At 32.0% G+C, this 18,952-nt stretch overlaps 1 non-coding gene across 1 annotated transcript; it reads left to right on the top strand.

The window, feature by feature from the left end:
* The first annotated feature begins 14,000 nt into the window (after positions 1-14,000).
* Positions 14,001-14,196, top strand: LOC127747020 (U2 spliceosomal RNA). Its single transcript, XR_008008825.1, has one exon. It is a non-coding gene; the product is annotated as a U2 spliceosomal RNA (small nuclear RNA).
* Positions 14,197-18,952: the final 4,756 nt, after the last annotated feature.

The following is an 18,952-nucleotide window of genomic DNA, read 5'->3' as shown; positions in this document are numbered from 1 at the left end:
ATTAATATAGTACGCACTATGCACCGAAAATGAAGTTATTTACTTGCCAAAAAAAAATATTTCTCAGAAACTTATTTTATGAATTTGATTTACAAATTAAAGGATAGATTTGGCTGGTGAAATTGCCGGCAGCAGCATCTTCCCCCATCCCATTAATTCCGATCTCATCTAACTCGTCCATATTTTGCCAAATGTACAAAAATATGTGTATTGTTTCATGTTTCCACACATTGATGTTCAAACCATATTTCCCTGTCTCTGGATGTTTCATCTGACAAATAAATATGGAAAAAGACAGACTGCAATGAAAATGTCTTCGAAACAAACAAAAATGCAAATATACAATACACCGATAATTCATTAGCCTCACGGTCACATTATGTTTACTTCAATTTAGTTAGTTAAAATGTTAAACATTTAAATGATATACAAATAATATAGGAAAAGTATAGGTAATTAATAATATTTTTGAACAATATATGAGCAATGTGAATTAATAGAATTAAAAGAATAAATTTAATGAGTAATATTAAATTAGGGTGTAGTGTATTTATATTTGATTGATGGTCGTTATTCATATTATTTAAGATAATTATTATTTATTTAACACTCCCACGCGAGAGATAACCGTTTCAATTTTCTCTCCACTATCCTATTAATCTCTCTTAACAATTGAAACAGTTATTTTTATTTTTCAAATTTAAATGGATCATAATTTAATTTAAACATATAAATTTATCTCATTTATCGTGTAAACGAAAAACAAGAAAAAGATATTTATTTAGATAAATATTTTTAAAATGATTTATTTCGGTAATTATTATAATTAATTTATTTATTAAAATAAAAAATCCATTATTTTTCCCTCTAGAAGTCTAGCAAACGATCTGAAATATGTTGGCCCCAACTAAACCCAGGAAAACATGACGGCCGATCTAGGTATAATATCATGTGTACTAGGTTAAGTTGGGGGATATTGCCCAAAATTCCATTCTCTCTCTTTATCTCTCTCTCTTTGAATTTGTCTTTGAATCTATCCTACAATTTTGTCATAGGCTCGTAGCCTATAAAGAGAAAGAGAAAAGGGGTGTAAATTTGATAAAACATCAACGCATAAATTAACTCGTTCAGCTGGGGAGGAAGGACACTTAGATTTGTGTAGCAAATATTCAAGAAGTGTGTAACTTACCTACTAAATAATTAAACAAAGTTAGACAAGAGATCTTGATTGCAAGTTGCATAAGAACAAAATTTTAGTCCATAAAAACAAAGAATGTATCCAGTGTGATTAGTATCTATATATATCTATTTACATTTGAAATTACAAACCATCCATGGATTCATAGCCATGGCACATTCATATTCTGTGACTTCGATTTCCAAAGACTTTTAACTATCGCCACCACCAAACACCATAACATTAAGAGTATCAGTGCCACGGATCGACCAACAAGAAGCCCAACAAGTACTATCACTATTAGAATCCTGTAACCTGATGAATTCCCAATTCTACCCCCAATTTCCTTCACCTCAATTACCATTGACGGTGATTCTTTAGTAGTGTTTCCACCACAATCATCTTCTTCCTCTTCAATATCAAAACTCATCACCAACTTCTCTTCTTCCACCACCGCACTCGCTGACTCAATCTTCTTCTCTTTCTTAGACCTACGGAACTTCTCCAGCATTAGCTTCTTCACCATCATCGACTTCATCTTCAAATTACCAGTTCTACCCTTCCTCCCACCTTTACCGACAAGGCCCAAATCAGGCCCAAATGTCTCCACAGATTCAATTTCATCACAACCGGACCTCAATTCGGAGAACTCCCGCTTAAAATTTGCCACCTCACACACTACTTCCTCTTCTTTCTTATTCTTTTTTTGGAACCAAGCACACGAAACGGTGCGTTTCGCCGCGTACTCCAGAAATAGAGTGACCACCTCACCGCAACACCCGCCGCAACTCTATTCCCCGACCCGAATTCTATTACCTCACCCGCTCCAGCACCACCGTCCGCCGCCGCCTTGATTTCTTCTTGGATTGCGGCGTCTGGCCGCGGGGACTCCGCTTGTGGGGGGAGGATAGGTGGCGAAGGCGGAGGTGTGACGGCCGGAGAGGGAGGTGGCGGCCGTGGATCGGAGATTTGTTCGGGTGGAGCCCGTTTCTTGGTTCGGGCGAAGCGGCTCCGGTTCTTGACGAAGAGATCGATGAGGGAGGTAGGGAAACCGGTCTGAACGACAAGGGAGGAGCCGCGTTTTGGCGAGTGAAAATCGGCGACGATTCGAGAAATTCGGGTAACCGGACTCTTCTTCTTTTTCCACGGAAACAGCATCGTTTTGGTTCCCAAAAATATAAAAGAGGGATCGTTTGAGTTTGGAAGAGAGTGTGGGTTAGGAATGGAACATTTTATTTCATATTTTTTTGTGTTATAAGAAGAAGAAGAAGAGAATAATAGAGGAAATAGGAATTTGAGACAAGGAAGCGGGTTCCGCGGAGAGAGAGAGGGGGAGGGAAAAGAATGAGAAAAGCGTGAGGGAGAGAAATGATCGAGTGGGAGTGTGTTTCGATTGAAGGTTAAAGCGCGTGCATGCTGTTTGTTTATCTGTGTGTTTATGTGAGAAGTGAAACTGTGAATTGAAGCAAGGTTGTTGAAGATGTTCAATTTTTTTGGACTAACCGAATGAGACTTCTTTTTCGGTTCTCAAGAATATTCACTGCTGAACGAAGGACTGAATCAAGTTATCGAAGTTATATATCTACGAGGTTCTAAATTCTAATGGAATGAAACCTCTTTGGCAGGTTTAAAGTTAATACTCAATTTATCCATAATTTTGTAAACAAATTTAATTTTAATTATTTTTATTTAATTTTTAAATTTTACAAATATAATTTATATTAATTTTTAAAATAATTTTTAATACACAAATATTAATAAAATATTAATATAAATAATCAAATAATACCTTAAAATTTGTAAAAGGATACAATATTAGTTTTTAGTATTTGAATAGCTAAAAAACGGTACCCTATTATTTGTTTTGAAAAAAAAATTTAACAAACAGTTTTTAGATTATTTGAGTGTCAAAATTAAAATAATATTATTTTACGGAGTTCAAATATGGCATTTAACTTGTTTGTGCGTCAAAAATTATTTTAAAAGTAGTATAAATTATATTCACAAAATTTAAAAAATAAATAAAAACAATTAAAATTTTTTAGATTAAATTAAGCGTGTAAGTTTAAGGACCAAAAGTATTATCTTAGTGTATTTGATTTATGAATTAGGAAATTATTGTCTTTTAAATCCAAGCAATGTTTCAAGTTTTTTTTTTTTAAATTTGGTAGGATACTAACCAAGTTGGGTTTATCTGGTGGTTAATTCATCAGTCTGTTTAAATAAGTATGAGAGATTTAAATTCTACTTTGTACATGTAATAATTTATTAGCCAATAATATACCCTTAAATAAAGTTACAGATTAGTTCTTGACCATTAGTCTTTAACCTATGAATTTTTAAAAGATTTTTAAAATATGATAAAAATAATAAAATTATTTTTTTATAAATAGTAAATAATTTTTATATTTGATAAATAATTTACGTATTTAATTATTTTTTTAAATATTTGAATAACTAGCTATTTCGAAAGAATATGAAAAAAAAAAGAATGAATTTTGATCTCCAATTTTTTTTATTTCTTAAAAATATTTTGAATCATTCAAAAAAAACTTGTAAATTTTTTTTTGTAAAATCACATAGTTTTAAGAATGAAAATAATTTTTTAATTATACTTAAAAATGGTAACAAAATGTGATATTTAAAATCTGTTTGAGAATATGTGTCTGTATATAAGTTGATTATTGTTATGTTTTTAGAATTTATTTAATGTTTATATTTTTTAAAATTATTTTTTTAATGATATAAATTTTAAAAAATTATTTTGATAATTTACATATTTTGTAAAATAAAAAATACTAAAAAATTAGTAAAATTTATTATTTTTTATTAATAATTAGTTAATAATATTAAAAATATAAATTAAAAATATATTATTTAATTATTAGATTAAAAAATAAATTAATAATTAAAAATATTAGCTAAAATTTTTTTTTCCATAAATAAATTGCATAGTAGTATCAATTAGTAACTCGTAGCAATTAATAACTCTTTTCCGGTACAATGGCACAGTTTCTATAGTTGTCTTATTAGTGCAATGGCCAAAGGGATAACGATGAACCTAAAGGTGAAAAGTTTAGTGGGTGAAACAAGCTTTGGGTTTACAGTCACATATTCTAGGATGGAGATTGATTTTTGTTTTTTTTTTCCATCGGATTCGGCTAGTTCTTGTGTTAATAACGCGGTACAATTCTGTTTGACAGACTGGTAGCTACGTATATTTAAGTATTCTTTTGACTGTGACATCTGACATGTACTAGTACTAGTCCTATTTTAGGGTAATTTTGTGATGGAGGAGTTTGATAAATATATAAACATGTGAATGTGAATATATGATTATGACCCGTGATTGTAAGCTATGGTGGAATAAACCACTTGCTTAATATGCATTCACATTGTATTATTTTTCAATTATGTTATAGGAAGAGTTTTAACTGTATCGAAAAACATCGAAATTCTAGTTGTTTTCAACGTTGATCTGAATTATAAAAAATATATATAATATATATTAATTAAAATTAATGATTAAAATAACTGAAATATCGATATTTTTAGTACTTTTAAAATTTTTTTTATATTTATATAATAAAAAATATAGTATATATATATATATATATTAAAATATAAAATATATATAAATTAAATAATTAATATATTTATACACAAATATATAATAATTAATATTTTACATACACATAGTATATTTTATTATGTTTTAGAATTATCTGATTAAATTTTTTCTTTTAATTACTATTATATATAATTTATCTTTTTAAGTACTATAATTAAATAATTTTATAAAAAATTAATTTTAATATACTTTGAGAGTAAAAATTTTACACAATCATAAATCAAATATATTTATGCATTTAAATAGTGTTTTAAATAGTAAATTTAAGAATTAATTATTTGGTTGGTATAATAATATATATGATTTTGTTGTTTGTGTAAATTTTTAAATTGTCTATAAAAAGTAAATTCATCTTATAAAAGCTTAAAAAATAAAGTAATGAAGTTTAAGTAATTATATTTAGGACAAAATACATAATTAAACTAAATTATCTTCCATATTTTATGAATGTCTCAAAATAAAAATTGTTAATCAAAATTTCGTACACGTATCTATATAAATTAAATTGACCTAATTTAAATTAATCTTTTTAGTAGTAAATCGATTTGACTTAATTTAATTTACTACGGTAAGTATGTCTAACGAACCATAAGACTTCTACACAATCTAATAGTGAGGAGATCAGTCAGCATTGTAATAATGTATACAAATAAGTAGGAGAACTAATGAAATATTGAAAACAAAAATAAATGACTTACATCTTGATTACCCCAGTCGATCTAATGTCATGACCGTAGCAACTGTAGAGGCTCGGCCAAGTTGGTGACGTTTTTATTTGCCACCCTACACATGCATCGATACAGTCATGCCAACGCGGCTGCGCCCCATATATAGCTGCCTATGTTGTCAAGTCTTGCCATAAATGGCAACCACCGAAGGTGGACTCGATTACTACTCTTGTCCATGAATAGCTGTGTCGACAAAAGCATCATAATATACGCACGTGCATATATGCGCACGGTCTCCTCGGTAGCATCAGCCGATAACACCCTGAATCTCTCGTGGAACCATGTGAAGTGGACCATGTATAACTTTCTCTTATCCGGTGGCAGAGGCTCACCAAATAATTTTTGAAACTACTCTCACGCCGGTCTGACCCCTTCGATGTGCAAGTGGAAGTCAGTCATGCACCCAGAAACAGGCTGGCCATCCACGGGCAGTCCCGTCTGATATGTCACATCCTGGAGCGTGATAGTACACTCTCCGAACGGTATATAGAAAGTATGGGTCTCATGCCGCCACCTCTCGATAAATACGCTGAGCAGAGGCTCATCCAACCAGAAGTCTAGAACCAATGCGTGTTCAGCCTAGTCAGGTGGTACAACTCGACCCTCTTCAAATAAGGTATGATCCTATCATGTAACGACATATTCTGTTGCCTACGAACGCTATAAATACATTGGGTTGGTTGCATATTCAAAAATAAAGAACACCTGATTAATTTCTAACACTGACATTATCAAACCATAATTTATATTTCAAGATGTAAACTACCTAGGTTTTAAAATTACAAATTTATCATCTAAAACTTGTAATTTCAAATTCTCTACATTTAAATTTAAATTTTAAATTTCAAATTTTAATTTTCAAAACCTAAGCTAAACTAAGGTTCTATTTTTCTAGTTAATAAATAACTTCCTTAAGATTAAATAAAATATATAAATATCATCCAATTGAAAAAAAAATAAAGACACTTATCTCTTCATTGATGGTTTCGGCTACGTGAGCAACGCCGTTGAGCCGGTACAACCGCCTTTCATCTTCCATTATTCTACTGCTCTAAGAATATCCTCAGCCTTCTCTCTACTTTCTCTCTCTAAGTCCCCATCAAAACTCCTCAAATGAAATTCGCTACACCCTCACGCGGTTTTTATAGTGACCACTTTTTTCATAATCTGCTACAGGGTCTCGCGAAATACACTCTAGACACATCTGTTCATAAATCGCTACAGGGTGTAGCAGTTTATGTGTTTGCAACTTCTCAACGTAATTCGCGACATGGTGTAGCAAATTACGTGTATTCAGATTCCGTGTTAGGGTGTCGCAGATTGTATATAGTTAGATTTATTGCATTTACGTCTAATTTTTCTAAATATTGTATTTGAGTAATAATTTTTTAATTTATTTTATTTATGTGAATTGCCTTAAAAAAACTTAGTTAATAAATTTAAAACTTATACAGGAAAATTTTATTAGTGTAATTATTCAAAATTCATTGATAAAAAGGGTGAAAAGAAAAAACGCGTTATGATGATAATAAAGAAGTCAATGTCTCGGCAAAAAATTGTATTTTTTTTTTTTGTTATCAATAGGAGAATAAAATGTGGAAATTGCGTAGTTTAAGGTATTTGATTTGATTTTTGTAACTTAGCAAATGCTATTAATAATTAATAGCAACATGAAAATGACTTGATTTGTGGGTTTATGAGTCGCCTAATCCAGTAACCATACGCACTATAAGATGACTTATATCCCTGTCGACCCCATTTCCAATTGGTTGTTATATTTGAAGCTGGACACTCTGTTTGAAACACTTTAAAAATAGAATTTTTACAAAAAAAAAATTCTTTTTTTTTGTTTGAAATATAATTTTTAATTCTCAAAATTATTTTAATTCTCATATTAGTATTTAAATTAAATTCGATCAAAAAAAGTTTAATTTGTAATTTTATCGTTATTAAAAATTGAAATATCAAATTATCTCTAATAAATAAATAAATAACTAAAAACAAATAAAAAAAATCACAAGGACAAAATAATAAAAAACACATAATTCCTTCAATTCATGTAATTAATTGTTCCAAATCATGAATTTGAATCTGAAATAAAATTAAAATTCATTTCTTAAAAGAAATATAATTCTTTTTTTACTTTAATATTTTTCAAACACTCTTAGTTGTTATATATTTTACATATTTAAAATATTCCAAACTAAAAAATAATTTATAATTTAATATCAATAAAAATATTAGGATATTAGTATAATTTATCAACAAATTTATATATATTGTTTGCATCTAACAAAAGTTCAAAATGAATAAATTCTTAAAGATTTAATTATTCTATTGGTCTCTATAATTTTATCAAATTTTAATTAGATTTCTATAATTTTTTGTTTTTTAATTGAGTTCTTATATCATATCAAATATTATAACTAAGTATTTACTATCACAAAAATATTAAAATCAATTAATATTCTATTAAACAATATTTGCCAATAAATTATAGCTCAAATAGCATAATTTTCTCATACTCATCTAAGAAGTCGCAAGTTCGAGTCTCCATATATTTAATATAAAAAATAAAATAAAATATTTATTCAAATGTTAAATATATTTATTTCGTTTAACAAAATATACTATTAATTTTAACATTTTTATCCCAACATAAATTTAATTATAAAATTTAAAATATACAAACTTAATTAAAAATTTGATAAACCTATAAAAATTCACATAATAACTAACGTAATTAAACCAAATCCCGTATCCGTTCCTTAGAAAAATCGAGATTACATTTGTTGGCTTATTACCAAAGTAAAGATGAGAAAACAAAAGATGTCATATGAAACTATACAAATGTAGCAAAAAAGTGGCATGCCACTTGTTCAAATCGAATAATCAAATAATATCTTCGTATCTTCGTTTTCTTAATTGTGCAGCCGGTGGTAGAAATCACTGATTATGATTGACTCCATAATAATTCTGCCCACTACACAATCACCACAAGGTGTTGTCTCAATAATTGGAGGAAAAAAAAACTACATAATTTTAATTAATGGCAGGTTTAGAGTAAATTACTAAAATATGTGTTTAATTGGGTTCTTTGAAAATATATTTAGCTTTTATTAAATCATTATATTTGAATAAAAATATTAAGATACTGAAAGATTTTTAAAAAAGTATAACAGATAGAGTGATATATATAAATGTGTTAGGATTAAAGTGGTATTTATTTAATTTTTTGCCCATATAAAAAACTTAAAACTCGAGATAGTATAGCAACACAATCTTTGAATGACTTCTTAAATATTTATCAAAATTATCTCAACTTTTTTCTCTGTATTTAATTTGCTTTTGGTCTTATAAACATTTACTAAATATAACATTACAAGTTCCCAATGGCTAGAACCAGATTTTTAATATTAGAGGACCAAGTTCTTATAACTAATAACTAATGTTGAATTTATAATAATTTTAGTTTCAGTTTTTTTATTATAACGAAATTACTCAAAAAATATTTTTTTAAGAGTATAACAATAAAAAATTTTAAATTTTTTATATATTTAACACATTGAAAATGTAAAATATATTTAACGCATTTAAAATGTTTATGTATTTTTTAATATGTAGTTAAAAATATTTTTGGAAGAGGGGGCCACAGCCCACGGCCCACCCTGCCTCCCATTTGGTCTAGTGGTTAGCTCACTAGTCCGCTTAAGCAAGTATCGGGAGTTCGAATCCTGCCTTGTGCATGCAGCAACCCATTGGCCAGTCGACAAACCCTTAAATAAAACTCAGTACCGTGGCAGATTAGTCCTTGGCCTGTCGGGCTGGGGATGCCGTGGGAAACAAAAAAAATGGCCATTATATTCTTGACAAAGAAAAAAAATGGGCATTATATTGATAACAGAAATTAAGCTCTTATTCTTATAAAATACAAACTTTTTTTTGGGGTCCTATAAAATATAAAATTGTTCTAAATAAACTTATTTTTAAGAAATAATGGTTAAAATAGTATTTCAAAAATTAAATAAATGCTCAAATATTTTAAATTGGTCTCTGAAAATATAACTATAAATTAAATTAATTCTTCTACTAATTAGATATTAACACGTATCATCAAATTAGTAAAATTATGAATTTAGTTCTTTAATATATTTTTTAAAAATTAATTTAAGGCATTTAATTTTTAAAAATTCAATTGAGAACACAAGTCTTTTTGAGACTATTTTAAGTAGAACAATACTACATGACGAATAAATAATATTATTTTAAGTTAGCAACCAATACTAATTTATACTCATATTTATAGAGATTTACACATAAAAAACATACCATTTACACTTATGTTTACTAAAATTTATACATATAAATTAATATAGTTTATACTCATATTTTTTAAAATTTATATATATAAATTAATAAAATATATTTATTGAAGATAATTTAATATTTATACTGGTTACCAAAATTATTAAAAATGCCTAGCCCAAGAATTTCTCTTTTAAATATCAATCATATTTTAAATCAAAATGAAAAATTTGCATCCAATGGATGTCTACATATTTAATTTTTGGTAATTGGATATACATTTATATAGAGAAAATATAGGGAATCAATGAATTTAGTATACAACGTGTAAAATAGGAATAAAATTGAAATTAACATTGAATAATAAATAAATAATTATTTTTAATAATTACCAAATTAAAATTTAAAATAAATAAAGATTTGCAACAGTTATGTAAACTCCCAAAACGGTCTCCTTCTCCTCCATTTGATGTGTCTGTCTTCTCGCCCAGTCTCTTCCTCTCTCACTGGTGCCGCGCCGTCATAGACACCAGCCGCTGTTGCCCATAGCTCACGCCGACATGCGCACCACGAATATCCAGCAACACCGTTGCGTAGTTTGCGTCGTTTTCTGCAGTCTAACATTCCGCCAGTCGTGCAGCCCCTCTCCCGCGCCGGCTGTTTCTCCTCTCAACGTCATCATTCGCGACGTATAGAGGGCACACAAGTGTGTTGTTTTCATACGTCCATCACACCTCGCAATATCGTAAATGGAGACACTCCCTTCGCATACGTTGCGTCCGTCGCACAGTCCAAGACTGCCATAGCCGCTGCCGCCTTCAACGACGTCGCCTCCTCCTACATAGATATAGGTCTAAGATCAACGTACGATAACACAACAATAATTGTGCAAGCAATTAGTTTAATCCATGATGCTCCTATTTTTTTACATGCAAAAGTAGCCCACTTCAAAAATGCCCCTGTCTTGCACGATCAACTTAACTTTCTTGGATTTCACTTCCTTTACTTTTTCAAGGTATATACATACATCAACGGACGAATTTAGATATTAGATGTTCAATTCATTAGGTATATAGATGGTTATTTTAATTTTTAATTAGAGTGTTATTAATCAGTTTAAGTATATACAATTAATAATTATTGGATTGTCATTTCACTAGATAGTCGAATGATTATTTTAATAACTACGTGAATGGTTGTTTGATGGTCGGTGAGAAAGTTTCTAATGTCAAAGAGGTGGGATGATTGATGAGAATGTGGTAACAAATGTTGTAGGAGAAAATATTTAAATAAATTCTATTGATAAATTAAAGTTGGGATGATTAATTTTTTAAAATAATTATTTAAATTTTTTTTTATATTGGACCAAATTTAAAATTTATTATACACATTATCAATATTTTTTATTATCTCCCTAACAAAATTCATTCAGATATCATACTAGACATGATTTAGGAGATTACTAGGAGAGTCACCCAAAAACAAAAGAAAAAGAAAAAAAAAAAGACATGGTTTAGGAGAAAGAGCCTTAAAATTGATAAACTTTTGGGGTCCAAAAAGTGGGATAAGCACATCACATTGAAAAATCAAAGTGATTATGTTATGGCAGTGGGAGTGTGTGAGAGTGAGTGAGGGGACAGTAGTGGGGTAGGTGGGCATCTAAGTCACGCAGTGTTTTACTTTGAACAAAGGAATCATTTCATTTTCTAAGACAAAAAAAAACTGAATGATATACACCATGCTTTTTTATTTTTACTTTTTTCCATGGACCTCACCTTAATGAGAGCACAAGAGAGATGATGTGAGCGGCAAGTATGAATAATTAGGGGACCATCGGAATGAGAAAGCACGTGGAATCATATACATTTTGACCCTCTTTGGTTTCGTGCTCACACCTTGTCTACTATTTTTCATTTATTCATCTCAGATCTCTTTCGAAATTCTCATAGGTTCTTGTTCTAGTTATTATAACTTTAATAACCAGTGCATGCATGGATTAATTCTCTGTTCTTTAAGTCTATGATATATATATGTGCACTATAGTTTTCACTTTTCCTTATAATTCACTTGTGATCGATCATGATTCACATTCGATTCGCTATTTATTTGTTATTAGGATAAATCACTCTTTTAAATTATTTGACATTTAATATTCTTTCAACAAAAATATTATTTATACACCAAAATTAGTTAATAAAATTAGCTACCAATATATTTGTATATAAATATATATGTGGTTTAATTTAATTTTAATATATATTTGTATTTCAATATGTATTTTATATTAATGGCCAACTTTAGTAGCTAATTTTAGTGTACATGTAGCATCACTCATTACAAGATTGTCCTGTTTTAACTTTGGGCCGAAATTATTTTTATAAAAATCGATATAATTTAAACCGATTTAGTATGTATTTATAGTATTTTTAAATTGATTTATCCTTACTATATAAATCGTCTTAAGTTAAATTGATTTAGTAGAAAAATGACCTTCGTTATAATTTAATCTAAAACCGATTTATGTAGCATCAGTATAAGGATTTTGTTAAATAGAATTTATATTATCACTTCTTTCTTTTAAAAAAATTTATCTTTTCAGTTTTAAAATTTATTGTAAAGTTAACATAACTAAATAAAAGAATATTTAATATATTAATTATTAGATTTATTTAATTTGTACTCTAAGTGCACATATTAAGATTATTATAAATTAAATTTTTTTATTAAAAATATAAAAATCTAAAATTTTAATGTATTTATTTATATTTATTATAAAAACAAATTTAGTAACTTTCAATAATAATAATCTTATTATGTTTTTTTAACACATGTTAACTAAATTTTTAATTTTTAATAAATATAAAATATCAAAGAGTCACTTATTTTTTAAGAAAATTATAAAATGTGTTTAATATAATGTTATTAAAGCTCTTTTTTCAATTTTTTATGTCAGCAATTAAAAGTAACAAATTAAAAAAAATGAAAAAACCATTCTTATGAGCGTCTGAATTTATTTTCTTAATATGATTATATAAGTTATAACATCCATCTATAAGGACTATGAAAAAAGAAATAGCATATATAATGAAAATTATTAAAATTATTTAAGTAAAGAGAAGATATGATTGTGTAAATTAGTTTAGTTTGAATTGATTTATGTAAAACACAATACCCTAGTAAATCGGACTTAATATAAATCGAATTACATTGAAAAGTTATTTTTTTACTAAATTGGTTTAAGTTGGATTGATTTCTATAAAAACAATTTCGAAACAAAAGTCAAAACAGGATAATTGAGTAATATTGGATGCCAAGCAATTTAAAAAAGTGATTTATCCTTGTTATTATATGTAAAATGAACAAGATTATTGAAAGTATTTCAGACCAAAAGGAAAAGGAAATTACTACTTTAGTAAAGCTTCCAATTTCTTGAAAGTTAAAACTCATAGCACGAATTTAAACAGGATATTCCAACTAATGCTAATTTTTCTGGATTGGGTTTTCCCCTTCCAAAAATGAAAATTCCAATAATGCATAACTATTCAAAAGTACACATGCAACCAAATTTATTTGGATAATTTTGATAGTTCAACGCTACATTTTATAATTACACGCTATCTTGTTTAGAGAATCAAGAAATAGATCAGGGTAAAAAGAGAGAATATTCATTGCATGTTCTGATGATAAGAAACATGCATTAATGTTAATAATAAATGCTATAACATAGGCAATTAGACATGTAGTAAAAGATTTCAGCAGAAAAATCTTTTTGTAGGTTGACATGTTTAGGTGCCTCTACATATAGGAACAAAATTGTAAACTTATTTATCTTTTATTTTCTTTTTTCGACGAGGCATGTATTTAAGAACTTAATTAAAATTGCTATGGAGCCCTCTTGTTATCATGCTCCAGAGTCCAAACTGCAGAGCAAGTTTTATGGAAGCTGTTTCGGATATGTATGATTGTCTGTACCATCATAGATTCCAATCTCAACTACTCAAAACGTTCTGCATTTATTCTCTTGCATTCATTCATTTATCTATAATATCTGAACAAGATTCGATTACTGGTATTGTTAAAAAGTACCACATCGTAGAGGAAAAGAAGCAACGCTGAAGTCTCTTTAATATAAAAGGAACGTTTTTATGCTAATCAGCTCATACCTTTCTCGGCCTTTTGGCTAAGATCAAGTGTAGTATCTGTTCTTATCAGTTTAATATCTGATATGTGGGCCATTGGTCCACACGATATTAAATTTATTTTTCGAGGGGGATGGGCCTCTACAGTGGCTTGCTACTGGGCTCATCGTGCGTCGCCTAGGCCTTACACTATCGCCTGGGCCTGGCGCGCCCCAATCAATTCAGTCAAAAATCATTTTTGTGTTTTGTTGGGCTTTTTAGTATTCCCTTTTTGGTGTTTCATAAAAGAATTGTGTCCAAATAAAAATAATTTATCCTTTTTGGTATATTCCATTTAGCACTTGTTGCAATAGCAATTCAGCTCCACCGCTTCTTGTGGGTAGTGCGTTAACAATCTATGTTTTTATATTTTTCTTAATTTTTTTTATTTGAGGAAGTAATTAGCTAATATTTCAGCCGATATTAAAATGTAGAAAGATACTAGTTAACCAATAAGTAAGTAGGCAACATTTCAACTAACGTAATGTAAAATACTAAAATATAACAACCTACTTAATTAAATTTAAATAATGCAATCAATCTGTTTTAATAATGTAATATTTACTTTCCATTTTAGCCAACCAACACAAAATTCTACAAAAAACGGCTAATCAATTATATTCATCTGAATTTTTTAATAAATTTTATTTTTGTCCGTGTGTGTTTACTTTAGTACCCTTCATTCTCTTCTTTCTTCATCACTGTTTCATGCATCGTTGGTTTTAAAAGTTTTCATACATACATTTTAAAAAAACAAGCCAAAAATCTTTCACCGTTAAATTTTTTTTGTTTACACATTTATTTTCCCACACCATTTCATTCTCCTTTTTCTTGGTATTCATCACTATTTCATCAATCATTTGCTCATTGTAATTTTTTGTGTACATTGTAATCTTTATTTTTTTAATTTTGATAAAATTCGTTCCGATTCGTGCAATGAAACTGTATGTTAGTAGCGATGCAAGCAACGATAGAGACCCGCTTAGAAGATTGATGCATGTTCTCTTTTTTGTTATATATAATCTTTTTGTCTTCTGTGTAATTATCTGTTTTTTCTTACATAATTATCTCTAGTAAATAGTTGTGATTAAAAAATATAGTTGTAATGAAAAAGAATATTTCATATCTTTATAGGCTAGTGTTACGGTAGGTAACCGGAGATTAGTACAACGGATGGCGTTTGGCGGCCCAAGTGTGCGATGGATGAGAACTTAGGGTAGGCACGCAGCTCGGGAGGCTCCGTCCGACTTGTGCTCGCGTGTGAATGGGGGGTGGTACCTGCAAAGACACTCCGATGCCTAAGTTAGCGAGGGTGTAAGCAGGTCTAGAGAGTATTGGGCTTAGAGATACCTGAAGGGGTGTCAGGGTATTTATAGAGACGAGCCAATAACCACCGTTGGTGTAGTGCCATATCTTTAGGGTGGTAACCGTCCCTATTATCTTGGGGAGGTTAAGATATGGCTTTATGAGGCGGTTAGAGAGATTTTAGGGGCGGTTACTCATTTGAATGAGTGTTTATCTGCCAGCTAATCTCGCATCCGACCTCTTCTGACCAAGTCGTGGTTGATACCGACTTCTTATGTGAAGGCCGGTACTTAGCTAGGCTCTAATCCTTTAGATTAGGCCTTTTAGTTGGACCTGGGCTTTTATATTGGGCCAGGGTATGAACAGTGCCCCTACTTGAGCCCAAATTTTCTTTAAAGTTTGGGTTCAAGTATTCAACTCGGGTGCGTAGTCGACTTGTTTGAAAGAACACGGATCTTGGGAACCGACGTGATTCTCGCGACTTTTGGTTTCTGACAGTTACGTCAATTCAAGCGTCGTGTCCGTTGAGGGATCATTTAGGGATTGAGGGCTTTGGTAACGGTGCAGTCTCATTAATGACTGCCTCGCTTTTTACCATTATGCCCCTTAGCCCTTCTTATAAATATTTTCCCTCTCTTTCCATTTTCCGTTTCTGCAATCTTTCAAACTTTCTCCTTATCTTGTTTATACTGCATCCTTGTGTTCGAAGACTTCTGTTCTTCACCAACCTCCATTTTTGGATAAAGGTTAGTTTTGCTTTTTCCCTGTCATGCTTTATGTTTGCATGTTTTGTTTTGCGAGTAGATAGGTTGACCTGTAGATTCTAGTTTCGAATCTCTCTTCTTTAGCGGCCGTATTTTTTGATTTTCTTTTTCTTTTTCCTTTTTGTAGGTTTTCTGCCACTCTCTTTTTTATATAAAAAATGGCTTCTGTAGACATTCTTTCTCAGTGGGTTGACGATACGGTCCTTGGGGAGGAACCGTTGGTTGACGCTGAGTTTATCACCCACCTTCGTACTCATCACAGGCTCTGTACTTCGGACGAGGATGAGCCCAAATACGAACTGATAATCCCGGGTCCTGAAGACCGGGTTTGTTTTGGGAGAGCCAATGAGGCGGCCCCTCATTTTTTCTTCATGTATGAATGTATGATCACCCGCTTGGGTGTTTTTCTTCCTTTCTCCGATTTCGAGATATCCGTCTTGCACCACTGTAAAGTCGCCCCTACTCAACTTCACCCAGATTCTTGGGGTTTTTTGAAGATTTATCAGTTTATAAGCCATGCTCTGGACTTCCCGACCTCTTTAAGGATCTTTTTCTTTCTCTTTCATATGACTAAGCCCTTCAGTGGGCTAAACAACAAACAACAATGGGTATCCTTCCGAGCCATTCAAGGTCGGAGGATTTTCACCCTTTTCGACGAATCTTTCCACGACTTCAAAAACTTCTTTTTCAAAGTTCAAGCCGTAGAGGGTCACCACCCCTTTTTCCTGGACGAGCATTCCTCCCCTCGCTTTCCCCTTTACTGGTTGCCGGCCTCCCCTTGCGAAAAGATTGGTCCAGATGACCTGGACGAGGTGGAGGCGGCAGTTGTGGGGTTTTTCCGAGAAGCATGGGGGAGGGCCCCATACTTGGACACGAGGAAAATCCTTCAGGGGACGTCGACTTTCGTTCAATCTTGCATAGGTAGCGCATGCATTTTTTATTTCCGAGTTGTTTATGCCGACTTGTATTCTACCGACTTGTAACTTGGTTGTTTCTTTTATAGATATGGCAAAAAAGAACGCTCAGGAGGCCTACCAAAGGGTCCAGGAGGCTAAGGCAAAGTCCCGGGCTAGGGCCAAGACGGTCATCTCTCCACCTCCTCCTCCTCCTAAGAATGTGGGTACTCCCTCTCAACCCCTTGTCATTTCTTCCTCAAGTTTGCCCCGACCACCCCCTTCTGCCCAAACTCTCTCCGAGCCCGAGAAGAAGAAGCGCAAGACTTCAGAGTCTGGCTCTTCTTCTTTTGATGGCGGGGTTAAGGCGGATGCTTTGACATTCGTTCGAAAGAACATCTATCCTTTTATAAGTATGGATGATGTTTCTGTTCGAAACCACCTTACCGCCATGGCTGAGGAGAGTTTTAGGACAGCGGGTGTTTGTAGCAAACTCTTGGACATTTTTGAGAAGGCTCCCCTCAGCTCTTTGGGGGCATCCTCGAGGGTTGAGGAGTTGGAGGGGAGACTTCTCATTTATGAAAAACATGAGAAAGAATTGAAGGAGGAGAGAGATAGACTGAGGAAGGAGAGGGATCACCTTAAGGAGGAGGAGGGTAAGCTGCAGGCCCAATGCACCTTGGAGGCAAATTTGAGGAAAACAGCGCAAGAGAGCTATCACAGTCTTTTTCAAGATATTGTGGCTGTGAGGAAGGACTTGCTGAATTCCCGGAACGCATACGCCGAGTTGGAGGATTCTATCGCCGAGGGCGCCGAGGAGTCTTGGAGAATTTTCTTGGAACAAGTCAGAGTTATTGCTCCCGACTTGGACCTTTCTCCTTTACATCCTGACAAGGTAGTTATCGACGGCGCTATTGTTGACCCTCCTGTCCCCGAGGTCATTTCCGAGTCAGACCTAAAGACTCGGGGGCAGAGGATTATAGAGTCTCCTCCTCGTCCCAAAGATGCTCTGGGTTCTTCAATCCTTTCCCCGACTTCCTCTTCGGCTCCTCCTCCCGGTCCTGGTGGTGTTCCTCCTGGTGGTGGTGATTCCTCTACGGCGTCCAAAAAATGACTTTCATTTTTATGGCTATATGGGGGCCCGGCCTGTGGGTCCCCCCTTTTTTGAATTTATTTATTTGTTGGTGGTTGTGAACAATTTCCTTCTGGCCTTTTAAGGCCGTAAACAAAATATTCTGTTTGGCGCCCTTTTTTGGATAAGGGTTTTCTAATCAAAGTAGGTGCCCCTTTTTGGATAAGGGTTCAAGTTACTTTGCGCGTGTACATGCTTTTCCGTTTTGAATATGTTTGATCTTTTTCGGAAAACCCTTTTGTTAGCTTGCATTGTTTTCTCGAGCCTTTTTCGTGCAAAGACTTGTATGCAAACTTTAAACTTTTCAGGTCTTCATATCTCTTTTGTTATCATTTATACTCAACTTTGCTTTAGTGAGCTTTTATGACTTAGGTTATTTTTGCGATGCGTTTTTCATCTACTCGGAGCTCGGTTTTCTTTTACTCGGAGCTCTTTCGAGTTTGTTTTACTCGGATTTCCTTTCGACTTAAGAGTCGGATAGTTTCCGAGTTTAATACGATCAACTTGTATAACCTCTTTACACCGACTTGTACCTCGTCGTTTTATCCTGACGACCATGTTAGGTCGATTCATGGGATTTTCACGCTTTGTCGAGCTTAAGTCGGCGCGTTTCGTAGAAAGACTTATAAGAAATAAAGGAGGATATTTAAGAGAAATATAGTGATAAGAAAGATCTTTATTAATCGGGAAGGTACCTTTTGCTACTAAGGGTCTTGACAGCATATTTTCCCTTAGCCTCTACTATGATGCCTCGTTAAAAACCCTTCTCCAGAAAAAACCCTTTTTGGGAAAAAATCATGAAGTTGGGAAAAGAGTACATCAGGGAGTAGAGTTCGCTT

Source organism: Arachis duranensis, chromosome 4, assembly GCF_000817695.3.
Source record: "Arachis duranensis cultivar V14167 chromosome 4, aradu.V14167.gnm2.J7QH, whole genome shotgun sequence".
NCBI classification, from domain to species: domain Eukaryota; kingdom Viridiplantae; phylum Streptophyta; class Magnoliopsida; order Fabales; family Fabaceae; genus Arachis; species Arachis duranensis.
Note: the sequence above shows the minus strand (reverse complement) of the source record. Positions and strands in the feature narration are given on the sequence as shown.